The sequence below is a fragment of the Chiloscyllium punctatum genome, chromosome 19 (genome assembly GCF_047496795.1).
Source record: "Chiloscyllium punctatum isolate Juve2018m chromosome 19, sChiPun1.3, whole genome shotgun sequence".
NCBI classification, from domain to species: Eukaryota; Metazoa; Chordata; class Chondrichthyes; order Orectolobiformes; family Hemiscylliidae; genus Chiloscyllium; species Chiloscyllium punctatum.
Window position 1 is genome coordinate 25041544 of NC_092757.1, and position 13880 is coordinate 25055423.

General features: G+C 46.6%; 1 pseudogene; it reads left to right on the top strand.

Annotated features, from left to right (window-relative positions):
• The first annotated feature begins 13010 nt into the window (after nucleotides 1–13010).
• LOC140491669 (cyclic AMP-responsive element-binding protein 1 pseudogene) lies at nucleotides 13011–13622 on the top strand (annotated as a pseudogene).
• Nucleotides 13623–13880: the final 258 nt, after the last annotated feature.

Here is a 13880-nt window from a genome sequence, read left to right on the forward strand (position 1 = left end):
TTTCCAGATGTGTAAATCACTTCGTGCAGAATTTACAGACAAAGGAAATCTGCGTTATCGGGATCATAATCTTATGAGTGACAGTGTATTGCACACAGCAACATGATCCTCTCACAAACACAAGCCATTATTTTATGTTGAAATTGAAATATTACGCCAAAAAGGTCATGTAAACAATCTGCTGTTTGTCACTTTAATAAATGAACTTGCTGATAAGATAATGCTCAAAGTGTTCGAAAGTTGAAGGTGTGTGTGAGAGAGAGAGAAAGAGAGAGAAAACGATCTTCTGAACTGAGAGCTTACAACTACCTGTGTACCGTATATGACTGGCCAGCAATCCCAGAATGTACTGGGAAAGCAAATAAATGTAACATTTGGCAGTGAAATATAGACCTGAGTTGGTTGCTGTTTTGACAATAATTCAAATTTAATCTATCAGTTTAAATTATACCCCAATATTCCAAAACATTATCGGGTTTGAATTTATTATTTTGCCAGCAACAAGCCAATGAGATGATCTAACGGGGGCAATTAAAGTGCAGACATTTTAAAAACTTGTCAGAGTGTAACTGCTGTCTGGGAGAGTTAACATCTTGTTCGCCAATAATTTAGGAAAATCTCTGAATCAAAGGCTACCTTTTCATATGAAACATACTCAGAGTAAAAGAAGACAACGACGACCAAGGGAGATCTTCCACCAGAAGCAGAAAGACACAAAAGACATGAGTCACTGTGTGGGTTTGAAATTAAATTGATGTAATTTTAATAAGTGTCTTATTGAAATAACGTATAGTTATCGAGCTGCAGGCAGATAATAAGCAGAGAAGAGAAAGGGAGAGCTTAGATTTATGAATAATTGTTTAATATTCACATTTCGAGTTAAAAATAAATTGATGCTATTTCCTTTTAATCGTGGAATTTGTGAGTTTTCTGTCACTGAGACTTTAACAGATTATGAGGTGAGGTGAACTTTTCTGGGTGTTTGGTTTAATTAACAGAAGGGTTCACCGTCATGTTGTAACAAAAGAAACACAACAAAGAACAGTACAGCACAAGAACGGGCCCTTCAGCCCATAATGTTGTGCTGAATGTGACACCAAATTAAACGTATCCTTTCTGCCTATTTTTGTTCCATATCCTTGCATATTCTCATGCTTACACAAAAACCCCGTAAACATCCCTCTCATATCTGCCTCCTCCACCATCCCTGGCAGCATGTTCCACATTCCTACCATTCTCTGTAGAAAACATATTACCCCTCACATCTCGTTTGAGCTCTCCCCTTCTCACCTTAAATGCACATACTCTAGTAAAGATATTTCAACTCTGGGTAAAACATTTTGACCGACAACCCTGTGCATCCCGTGACGCTGCGCTGACTGTTCCTAATTAGGTCATTCTTTGCCAAATGCGCATAAATCCTATCCGTAAGAATTCTGTCCAAAGCTTCCCAACCACTGAGGTGAGACTCACCGGGCTATAATTTCCTGAATTGCCCCTATTTCCCTTCTTGAAGAGAGGAACTCCATAAGCTGCTCACCAGTACTCTGAGATCTTTCCAGTGGCTAGCAAGGATTCAAAAATCTTGGCAAGACTCCAAAAATCTCCTGTCTACCCTTTCTCAATAACCAGGGGTAGCTCCCAACGGGCCCTCGGGATTAATCCACTTAAATTCTCTTCAAGAAATCTCACGCTTCTTTCTGGAACTCAAAAAGGCCCAAGCACATTAGCATGCTCCACACAAATCTCATTATCCTCTATATCGTTTTCCTGGTGAATGCCGATGCAAAGTGATTATTTAGGATCTCGTCCACTTCCACTGACTTCCAGCACGAGTTCCTTCCTTTAGACTTGACTGGCCCGACCTTCTTCCGAGTTATGTGGAAGCTGTGGAAAGGGTTCAGAGGGGATTAACTGGGATATTGCTTGGAATGAAATGAAGGTCTTACAAGGGAAAGCTGAGGGAATGGAGGCTTTTTTTTTAAAGAAGTAGGTCGAGAGGTGATTTAATTGCCTGCAACAGTAGTAGAATCGCCGACGCAAAGGGCATTTAAATGGGACATTGAACATACATATGGGTAATATTGGAAGGGTGCAGGTTAGATAGGCATTAGATTATTTTCAGAGGTCGGTGCAACATTGAGGTCCAAAAGGGCTGTACTGAACTGTAACGATCCACGTTCATACCATCTTGTGGGTAATTATCTGCAGAACGATTTGGGATTCACTTATACCCTACTTGCAAAGGGCATCCCCCTCCTTGCTCTGCTCATTCCCTGTTTAGGTTCCTTCCAGCTTTTGTTTTTATACATTCATCACATGCCATGTCCAATTCTAGCTACCAAACCTTGCATAGGCTTGTTTTTATCCCCTTTTGACTAAATTCCCAGCCTCCCTTGTTATCCAAGGGGCCCTTACATTCCCAGCCTTATACCTCCTCCTTCCTGGAATGTGCTGGTCGTGAACTCCAATCACTAACTCCCACGTGCCCAGTGTCGCATTGTCTGATGACAGCTCCGCCCAATAAACTCTCCCTCGCTCCTGCCTAATACTGATATAATTTGCATCCCACAATTCAGAAACATCCCATTTATTCGTAGCTGCCTTAAAAATAACTTAAGTTGTGATCACTGTTTCCAAATTGGTCTCCTACTGAAAGGCCAGGCTAATTCAGCAATATAAAGTCCACTATGGCCCCTCCCCCTCCTTTACATTACCATTTAAAGAAACCCTCTTGGATACACATAATAAACTCTGCACCGTTTCAGCCTCTTGCTCTAAAGTAGTGCCAGCAAATGGTGGGGAAGTAAAAGACACTTTGAGAACTCTGTTGTTATTGCCTCTTTCCAGAATCTGCCGTGATATTTGCACCTCGCGGTTTCGTTGGCAGATTGATGGTCCTATAGTATCATCCCATCAACTGCATCCTTCTTACCCATGTTGCCTCAGGGGACGAGCCCCTCCAGTATGTCCTGAGTGCAGACGTAACATTCACCCGATTGGTAATGCAACTCCTCCACCTCTTTTACCATCCTCTCCATCGCACCTGAAACAATGAAACCTGGAATATTGAGAAGCCAGTCCTGTCCTTCTCTGAACTAAATCTCTGAATGGCCACAATATCGGATCTGAGCTTAACTACCTTCGCTGTGTTGCGCCTTGTGTTGAAATTAACACAATCAGCCCATTCGTACTATGGTGTTCATTTCTCTGTCTTTCCTTTCTGATTGACTCGTACACATCTTACGACCTTTCCTCCCTCTCACGTGCTGCACTGCTGCTGTGATTCCCAGGACCTTGCCATTGTAGGTTATACCCTTCCCTTGTAGCATGAGCGAGCCTCCCTGTGAGGATATCAGTTTCCCTCTAGTTCAGGTCACCTCTGCTCCAGAAGAGATCCCAATGATTCAAGATCCTGAAACTCTCCCCTATAATAGCTCTTCAGCCATGCATTCATCTCTGCTATCTTTCAATTCCTTGTCTCACAAGCACATGGGACTGGTGGTAACTCAGTGATTACTACCCTCAAGGTCCTGCTTTTCATTCGTTCCCATCTTCCTGTGCTTACTCCTTAGGATCTCATCCCTCTTTCGATCCGTGTCGTTGGTAGCAATGTGCACCATGACCTCATGGCCTCCCGTTCACCCAATTCAGAATTTCAAGCAAATGCTCAGAGATGTCCTTGACCCAGGCACCAGCGATACAACACAGTGGCACAGTGGTTAGCACTGCTGCCTCACAGCGCCAGAGACCCAGGTTCAATTCCTGCCTCAGGCGACTGAATGTGTGGAGTTTGCACGTTCTCCCCGTGTCTGCGTGGGTTTCCTCCGGGTGCTCCGGTTTCCTCCCACAGTCCAAAGATGTGCAGGTCAGGTAAATTAGCCTTGCTAATTTGCCCGTAGTGTTAGGTAAGGGGGGTAAATGTAAGGGTGGGTTGCGCTTTGGCGGGGCGGTGTGGACTTGTTGGGCCGAAGGGCCTGTTTCCACACTGTAAGTAATCTAATCTCATCTAACCTAAAACAAAACACCCCATCCTGGAGTCTCGGACGCAGCCACAGTTACACCTGACTATGCCCCAACTAGTGGCTCTCCTCCCATTTTCACTCCCTTGGATTTTGCCCGACCTTTTTGTACAGAAGAGTCAGTTATAGAGTCATAGCTTCCAACAACAAAGAGAGAGGCCCTTGGGGCCAGATTGATCCCTGGCAACAATTATGCCCATCCATGGCAAACCCATTTCCCTGCCCATGCCCCATATCCTTCTAATCATTTCTTATCCATGTATTTGTCCAATTGCCTTTTAAATGTTTTTATTGTACCTGCCTCAGCCACTTCCACTGACAGCTCATTCCGTATGAGAATCAGCACCTGTGTAAAAACGTTGTTGCTAACGTTCCCTTTTATTCTATCCCCTCTAACCTTAAACTGCTGCCCTCTCGTCCTCAATTCTTCAAACCTGGGAAAAAGACTGAATGTATTCACCCTATCCATGCCTCTCATGATCATATACATTTCTATAAGATCTCCCTTATGTCCCGTGTGCTCTGAAGAAAAATCTCCCAGCTTGTCCAAACTCTCCCCATAAATCAGGCCATTAAGTTGTCGTGCTATACCGCTGTTCTACCCCCTCTGAGAAGCTATCCCCAACAAAAAACCAGCTCTCTCTCTCCTTAAACATCCCGCATCCAATCCATCTTTGTCCCCTGTACGATCCTTAGTGTCCTGCTGTTGCTCCAACCCAACCACGCAGACACCCACCTTCCTGATGGAACCTGGATGCTTGGACAGGACAAGATCATTGGTGTTTTTAAATGTAATGAATGGAATTCTGCAATTACATTTGGACTGAATGTAACGCAGAGCAGCGTCAAATGGATGACGTACGTGGCTTGCTGTAAGGATACTGACAGGACAATCTGAGGTGATCATGAGTATATGGTGGTAGAATGTGGGAGACAAGCTGGGACTGTATTGGAGTCGTCATGGTGAGAGGGAACAAATGCTGGATGGAGGGTTTGAGCAGCTGACGGCCTGACACTGAGGTGAGCCATCGGAAAAGGAGCAAGTGACCACCATCTAAGAGGACAGAGAAACTGATCCATCAGCCTGAAACTGACTGACCACGTGGCTGTCAGTGACTCCAACACAAGCGAATGGAAACATTGCTCAGAGCCTGTTTCTGTAACATTCAACACAACCTGGAAATGGAAAGTGAATAATTAGCTGAAAACAAGGCCACTGCTCTGTTAGAGTCAAAATCATTCAATGTTCAGTCACTGAATATTCTAATCTGCAGAAAGGAATCTCCCAGATCACAGCAGAAAGAGAAAACATGCTTGGCAGAGACATAATGAAGCCACCGCCTGCATCAAAACAGCTCAGAACAAAGAGGCTGAATTCTCAACCAACTGACAAGCAATACAGATACTTTTAGATTTCCAGATCGAGTTCAGAATTATTCAGGAAACAGATTTACCAGATACACTGGTCGGTGGTGTGGGCCAGAAATCCATAAAATAGCTTGTGATGTGCCGTTTTTTCGTTGAGAAATGATTCTTTGTTTTCGATAAGAAGAGCAGATGCATAGTTCACTGATCACTAGATTTACAAACAAAGGAAACCTGATCAAGGACTCACAGGTCAATTACACTGTTAGTGACAGTCTATCGCACACAACAACAGCCTGTTAAACAGAGAACAGAACAGATTCTAGTTTAACAGAGACACTCTCACAATGAACATCTGCTGCTTTAATAAAAATGTGACCTGTTTGAAGAAAAGGAACACATCACCAATACAGAGAGACTTTTAAACTGCCCAATGTAACTGTGGAGTTTTTTTACCAATTCAGTGATGACTGTTTCTATGTATTTTTAAGCTATTTTGAGCAGGGTATGTATCGTGGGTCGGTGTGGACTGGCTGAACTCAGGGCCTTTTTCCACACTGGAGGGATATTATTCAATACAATTGTCAACCTGTGCCACAGCAGGATGGGTAAGGCCCGAGGGGACTCTGTACTGGGCAGGGGTTGTTTTCCACAGCAGAATGGGTAAGGCCCGAGGGGAGTCTATACCGGGGAGGGTTTGTGTCCCACAGCAGGATGGGTAAGGCCCGAGAAGAGTCTGTACCGTGAGTGGTTGTGTCCCACAGCAGGTTGGGTAAGGCCCGAGAGAACTCTTAACCAGGGGAGGGGCTGTGTCCCACTGCAGGATTGGGATGGCCCAAGGGGACTCTGTACCGGGCAGGGGTTGTGACAGCAGGATGGGTAGGCCCGAGAGGAGTCTGTACCGTGAGTGGTTGTGCCCCACAGCAGGATGGGTAAGGCCCGAGGGGACTCTGTACCGGGCAGTGATTGTGTCCCACAGCAGTTTGGGTAAGGCCCGAGAGGACTCTGAACCAGGGGAGGGGTTGTGCCCCACAGCGGCATGGGTAAGGCCCGAGTGGACTCTGTAACGGGCAGGGGTTGTGTCCCACAGCAGGATGGGTAAGGCCCGAGGGGAGTCTGTACCGGGGAGGGTTTGTGTCCCACAGCAGGATGGGTAAGGCCCGAGTGGACTCTGTAACGGGCAGGGGTTGTGTCCCACAGCAGGATGGGTAAGGCCCGAGGGGAGTCTGTACCGGGGAGGGTTTGTGTCCCACAGCAGGATGGGTAAGGCCCGAGGGGAGTCTGTACCAGGTCGGGGTTTTGTCCAACAGCAGGATGGGTAAGGCCCCAGGGGAATCTGTAACAGGTAGGGGTTGTATCCCACAACAGGATGGGTAAGGCCCAAGGGGAGTCTGTACCAGGTCGGGGTTTTGTCCAACAGCAAGATGGGTAAGGCCCGAGGGGAATCTGTAACAGGTAGGGGTTGTATCCCACAACAGGATGGGTAAGGCCCGAGGGGAGTCTGTACCGGGCAGGGGTTGTGTCCAACAGCAGGATGGGTAAGGCCCGAGGGGAATCTGTAACAGGTAGGGGTTGTATCCCACAACAGGATGGGTAAGGCCCGAGGGGAGTCTGTACCGTGCAGAGGTTGTGTCCAACAGCAGGATGGAGAAGGCCCAATGGGAGTCTGCACCTCGAGGGGCTGTGTCCCACAGCAGGATGGGGAAGGCCCGAGCGGACTCTGTACCGGCAGGGGCTGTGTCCCACTGCAGGATGGGTAAGGACCGAGGGGAGTCTGTACCGGGGAGAGGTTGTGTCCCTCATTAGGATGGATCAGGCCCAAGGGGTGTCTGAACCGGGGAGGGATTGTGTCCCACAAAAGGATGAGTAAGACCCGAGGGGACTCTGAACCCATGTGGTTGTGTCTCTCAGCAGGATGGGTAAGGCCCGAAGGGCTTCTGTACCGGGGAGGGTCTGTGTCCCACAGCAGGATCGGTAGGTCCTGAGGTGAGTTGTACCGTAAAGCGTTGTGTCCCAAGCAGGATGGGTAAGACTCAACGGTAGACTGTACCAGGGAGGAATTGTGTCCCACAGCCAGACGGTTAAAGCTCAAGGGGAGTCTGTACAGGGGAGGTGTTGTGCCTCACAGCAGGAAGGGTGAGGCCCGTGGGTACTCTGTACCAGGGAGGGGTTGTGTCTCACAGCAGGATGAGTAAGGCCCGAGAGGAGTCTGTTCCTGGGTGGGGTTGTGTCCCACAGCAGGATGGGGAAGGCCCGAGGGGAGTCTGTATCGGGGATGGGTCATGTCCCACTGCAGGATGGTTAAGGCCAGAGGGTAATCTGTACCGGGGAGGGTATGCGTCCAAAGTAGGATGGGTAAGGCTCAAGGGTAAACCATATCGGGGAGGAGTTCAGTCCCACAGCAGGATGTGTAAGACCTGAGGACCGTCTGTACTGGGGATGGAATGTGTTGTACAGCAGGATGGGTAAGGCCAGAGGGAAAACTGTACCCAAGTGTGGTTGTGTCCAACAGCAGGGTGGGCAAGGCTCAAGATTAGACTTTACCAGGCAGGAGTTCAGTCCCACAGCAGGATGGGGAAAGCCTAAGGGGAGTCTGTATCAGAGAGGTGTTGTGTACCACAGCAGAATGGGTAAGGCCCGAAGGGAGTCTGTACCAGAGAGGTGTTCAGTCCTACAGCAGACTGTGTAAGGCCAGAGGGCCATCTGTACCGGTGAGGGATTGTGTCCCACTTCAGGATGGTTAAGGCCTAAAGGGCAGTCTGCACTGGGGAAGGGTTGTGTCCCACAGCAGGATGGGTATTTCCCAAGGGAAGTCTGTGCCGGGGAGGTGTTGTGTCCCACTTCAGGATGGGTAAGGCCCGAAAGATTCAGTACTGGAGCGGTATTGTGTCCCACAGAGGGATGGGAAATGTCCGAGTGGAGTCTATGTTGGGGAGGGGTTGTGTCCCACAGCAGGGTGGGTAATGTCCGAGGGGAGTCTATGTTGGGGAGGGGCTGTGTCCCACAGCAGGGTGGGTAATGTCCGAGGGGAGTCTATGTTGGGGAGGGGTTGTGTCCCACAGCAGAATGGATAAGGCCTGAGGAGTGACCGAGAGCAAAGTTTTATTTCGGGAGCTGAGGGGCAACATTTTCCACAGAGGACGGTTCATAAACGGAATGGACTGCCAGTGGCACATGGGAGAAACAAGAACATTACAACATGGAAAAGACATTTGGGCAGGAACATGGAGGGGAGGAGGTTTGAAGGGCCATGGGCCAAACGCAGGGAAATGCGTCTCATTCAGTTCAGGACACCTGGTCAGCATTGATGACTTCAGCCAGAGAGTCATGCAGCACAGAAACAGACCCTAAAAGTCTTGGGTTATTGGGGGAGTGGACGATCGTGACAAGGCATGTTGTCGAGACTGAAGTAGGTTAAAGAGATATGGATGGTCGTCTGGAGTGGAGCAGGTTTCAAACGTATGAAGTGATTGGTGAGGGGGAGGAAAGTACAGAGATAGGAACTGTTTTTGGCATTAGAATGATTTAAGATACTGATCCACAAGACAAGCCAAAGATACAATGTGGGAGAGGGAACACAGAATGGAACATTCCCAGACAGCATTTCCACCCTCTCGTCGAAGACCTGCTTTCCCCTGTTTTGTACTGATGCTCACTAAGACAGCACAGGCTTGAATTGATAACTGTGACACTCCCGATGTTGTCTTATTACAACAAAACTTGCAGTAAAGGCGGTGACTGAACCTGGGGTGTGTCAGAACTGTGCTCCCCCTCCAACATTATAGCTATGTCATGTCCTGTTAGATGATGTTTGGCGCCCTCTCATTGCTCTCTGCTCTGTGCACTGTGAGTGATCATACCTCACTGCAGGATTTATTGAAGGCTTCACATCTCCCTGCCCTGTGTCTCTCTGGCTGACAAACCACCTTCAATGAGGGATGGATGAAACATACAACAGCTGGGAAGTCTATTAGGTCAGGACCTTCCTAAGTACCTACAGACAGATAGACAGAATGAGAAATTAGACTGATGCAGTGAGGCCTACACAAGTCAAATGGCACTGAGTCCAACAGAAATCTGGAACATCCCAGTCTCCATCGTCTCTCTGGAGTGGAGAAGTCTGTTTGCTCAGGATCTGGAGTAGTTGCAAGAGCGAGGGACACTGACAGAGGCAACAATTAGACCCACACACTGAGGGATACCACATGGAGAGTTACTAAGTAATTTCACCAGAGTGCAAGATCAAACAATTGTGCAGGAAGAAATGGTTTTGATTCATGTTGCACTGGGATGCGCAACTTGTGAGCAGGCAAAGTGATGGCCGAGTGGCATTATTGTGAGACAATTTATCCAGTAACTTAGCAAATGTCCTCTGGATACAGTTCAAATCCCGCCATTGCAAATGATTGAATGTGAATTAAATGCTTCAAAAAAGATGTAATTAAAAACGTGTAAGTGAATATTAAACAATTGCTGATGCTGGGAAAAATCCACCGGGTGCATTCATGTCTTTAGTGAAGTAATCTTAGGAGGGTCTTTCCTCCGATTGTCCTCGACACCGATAGCCCCGCCCTCCTGCACATTGACCTTCTCAAGATGGCCGCTCTGAGCCCGCGCTCCCTCTTCACTCAAACAAATGGCGGCCGTGACCCGAGGACGCTTTCCCGACAGAGAATACCATCTCCCTATCCGGACTTGGAGGGTCTTTTTCGGGTTTTTTCACCTACCCGTGTCTTGTGAATTCTCGCTGCTCCTTTCTCCCAGTGAGTCTCCCACACGCCGCTCTCTGAAGCCTATCAAAGCTGCACCCGGAGAAAGCTGCTCCATGTCTCGCCGTGTCCTGGTTAATGTGACACTGCGCATGCCCCTCATAGAAGCCAAACTGCGCGTGCGTCGGAGGTTATCATTGAGTTTATAGAGAATATTCATACCTGCGCAGAATCACGGGAGAATTATTAGACATTAAAAATTGCTCTGTCGAGTTACAGTCATTGAGATGGTTCATATACAAAGAGATTTTTCGCTCCAACTTAACCATACATGCCAGATGTGTAAATTACCAATCGTTCTGGGAGTTTGAAAATAAGTTTGTTTCTCGAGTTGTGTAAATCGATTGGAAATATGTACATTGTCAGATTTACATCTTAACTATGTTGTCAATTTTACATCTTTAGGATTTCTTTAAAACCTCACCTTGTTTTATGAGAGGGGATAATGCTCCACCATGTCGTGAGAATGATCAATTCCGCAAAACAGTTTACTTTCTGACCGATCCTGAAGCGTTCACTCCCCAGAATGCATTAGTCCCGCTCCTCACTCACTCTGGTTGGATGACCGGAAGCTGCTCTGCCCTCCAGTTCCGCCCCTTCCTCCCAATTGCAATGTTGATTGAGGCGCGACTCAGCAGCTTAGCAACAGAAACATTTAGGGACAAGGGAAGTTGGAGTCGATGCCTTGTGATGCGGTGAAAATATCTCGAATCTTGGAACGAGAGGCCTGGGTTCAATTCACAGATGGAGTTACCTGTTCCCCTCCTGTTGCAGCATCTTATTATTGCCCTAACACTACCTCGTACATGTTTGATAGAGATCAGTGACGTTTCATAGGCCCACAATACAAGATCTGTCACTCTGTTTAAGACAGCAGAAATCTCTTTCAGCACTATAGTCTTGACATGCATGGAGCTGTTGCAGTGCTTCAAAGTCCATGAGGCAGCCGTACTCTCTATGATTGACAGACTGAGTTTGGAACCTCCTCTGTCCTTAAGACTTTATGCACTACTTGCACTCTTCCATTTCCCCTTTGCATGTTCCCTTTCCAACCAACCCCACCTGCATCACTCCATAGTTGGATCCGTCAAGGGCACAAATCTGTGGAACAGCACCCTAAACTTCTCTATCCTCCTTTTAAGATGTATTTTAAAATCATTCTCTTTAATCAACGTTTTGACCATCCATGAAGCACCTTCGGAGATTTGCCATTGTGAAAGTTCCATAGACTGCAAGTAGTTGTTATTGCCATACATTAGGAGAAACAGGAATGATGCAGTCAAACTTCTAACAAGAAAGTCACTGATAGGTGTAGTGTATAGGCCACCAAATAATTACATCACATTGGCATGGGCAATAAACAAATAGATAACTAATGCCTGTTCAAATGGTACAGCTATTATCGTGGGTGATTTTAATCTACATGTAGATTGGTCAAACCAGCTCAGTCAAGGTAGCTTTGAGGAGTTCATTAAGTGTATTCTGATAGTTTTCTTGAACATTATGAAATGGAACTGACAAGGGAGCAAGCTATCCAAGATCTGGCCATGTGCAATGAGGCAGGATTAATTAATGACTTCAGAGTTAGGGATCCCCTAGGAAGAAGCGATCACCGTATTGTTGAATTAGAATACATATGGAGAGTGTGAAGATAAAATCTAATAACTGGGTCCTGTGCTTGAACATTGGGAACTACAATAGAATGAGAAAGAATCCGGCTAAAGTAGACTGGAAACAAAAAAATTATGGTGGGAAGTTGATGAGCAGTGGAAGATTGTCAAAGACCTTTTACAAAGGTCAATTCCAGTGAAAAGGAAGGACTGAATGAAAAGGCATACTTGGCAATGGGTATCTGAGGAAAGTGATCAAATTAGACCATAAGACCATAAGACATAGGAGTGGACGTGAGGCCATTCGGCCCATCGAGTCGACTCCGCCATTTAGTCATGGCTGATGGGCATTTCAACTTCACTTACCCGCATTCTCCCCGTAGCCCTTAATTCCTTGTGACATCAAGAATTTATCAATCTCTGCCTTGAAGACATTTAGCGTCCCAGACTCCACTGCACTCCGTGGCAATGAATTCCACAGACCCACCACTCTCTGGCTGAAGAAATGTTTCCGCAATTCTGTTCTGAATTGGTCGCCTCTAATTCTAAGACTGTGCTCACCATTCTAATCTCCTCACCTAACGGAAACAATTTCCTCATGTCCAAAATTTCCAAGCCATGTATTGTTTGTAAGTTTCTATTAGATCTCCCCTTTACCTTCTAAACTCCAATGAATACAATCCCAAGATCCTCAGACATTCCTCGTATGTCAGACCTACCATTGAAGGGATCATCCGTGTGAATCTCTGCTGGACACACCCCAGTGCCAGTATGCTCTTCCTGAGGTGTGGGGACCAAAACTGGACACAGTACCCCAAATTGGGCCTAATCAGAGTTTTTCAAAGTCTCAGTCGCACATCGCTGCTTTTATATTCCAACCCTCTTGAGGTAAATGACAACATCGCATTCGCTTTCTTAATCACGGATTCAACCTGCATGTTTAACATTACAGAATCCTCGACTAGCACTCCCAGATTCCTTTGTACTTTGGCTTTATTAATGTTCTCACGGTTTATAAAGTAGTCCATGCTAGTATTTTTTTTCCAAAGTGCAAGACCTCGCGTTTGCTCACATTGAATTCCATCAGCCGTTTCCTGAGCCTCTCTCCCAAACTGTCTCGATACTTCTGCAGACTCCCCACTTCCTCAGTATTTCCTGCCTGTCCACCTAACTTCGTATCATCAGCAAACTTCGTTAAAATTCCCCCAGTCCCTTCATCACGATCATTACTATATAATGTGACGATGCAGGTATCCATGCCTGGGATCCAATCAACAATAAGTCCAGCAGTAACTTTAATGCAATTGCCGAATGGGCAGACTATTTAAGTCCAAGGAGTTATCCAAGCAATTCAGTCCTCAATTATACAGTCCCCTCAAGTTCAGACTGTTCAGATTTCTACTATACTTGAAAATGAGAACTCCCAGGAATCTGTGGATAGCATGACTGACTCTCAGAAACGTAGAGAAATTCTATCGAGACGACCTTCATACAGGAAAATACTGAATGAACTTTCTTCTGACCCCCCCCCCCCAGTGTGCCAAGAAATCGATGAGGAGAAATCAGAAGAAGAGTCTGTCTCAACCATTGCTACAATGACAATGCAGACACCCATCCATCAGACGAGCAGCTGACAATACATTGCTCTTACACAGGGGGGAGCAATTCAGCTGGACACCAATGGTACAGATGGAGTGCAAGGACTCCAGACACTAACAATGACCAACGCAGCTACAGCCAAGGTTGCAGCAGCCATTATACAGTATGCACAGAGCCCTGATGGACAGCAAATCTTTTTGCCGGGCGGAATCTTGATAGAAATTGTCCCATTGTACAGACACAGCATGTGTTCGTGAACGGCAGGTCATGCTTGACCAATCTTTTGGAATTCTATGAAGACATTTCAAGCAACGTGGACAACGGGGACCCAGTGGATGTGGTGTAGCTGTATTTCCAAAAAAACATCAACAAAGTGCTGTGCAAAAGGCTGTTGTATAATATAAGAGTGCATGGTGTAAGTGGTAAATGATTGGTTGACTAATTGGAAGCAAGTGTGGGGAGAAATAAGTATTATTCTGGCTGGCAATCATTGACAAGCAGTGTGCCTCAGGGTT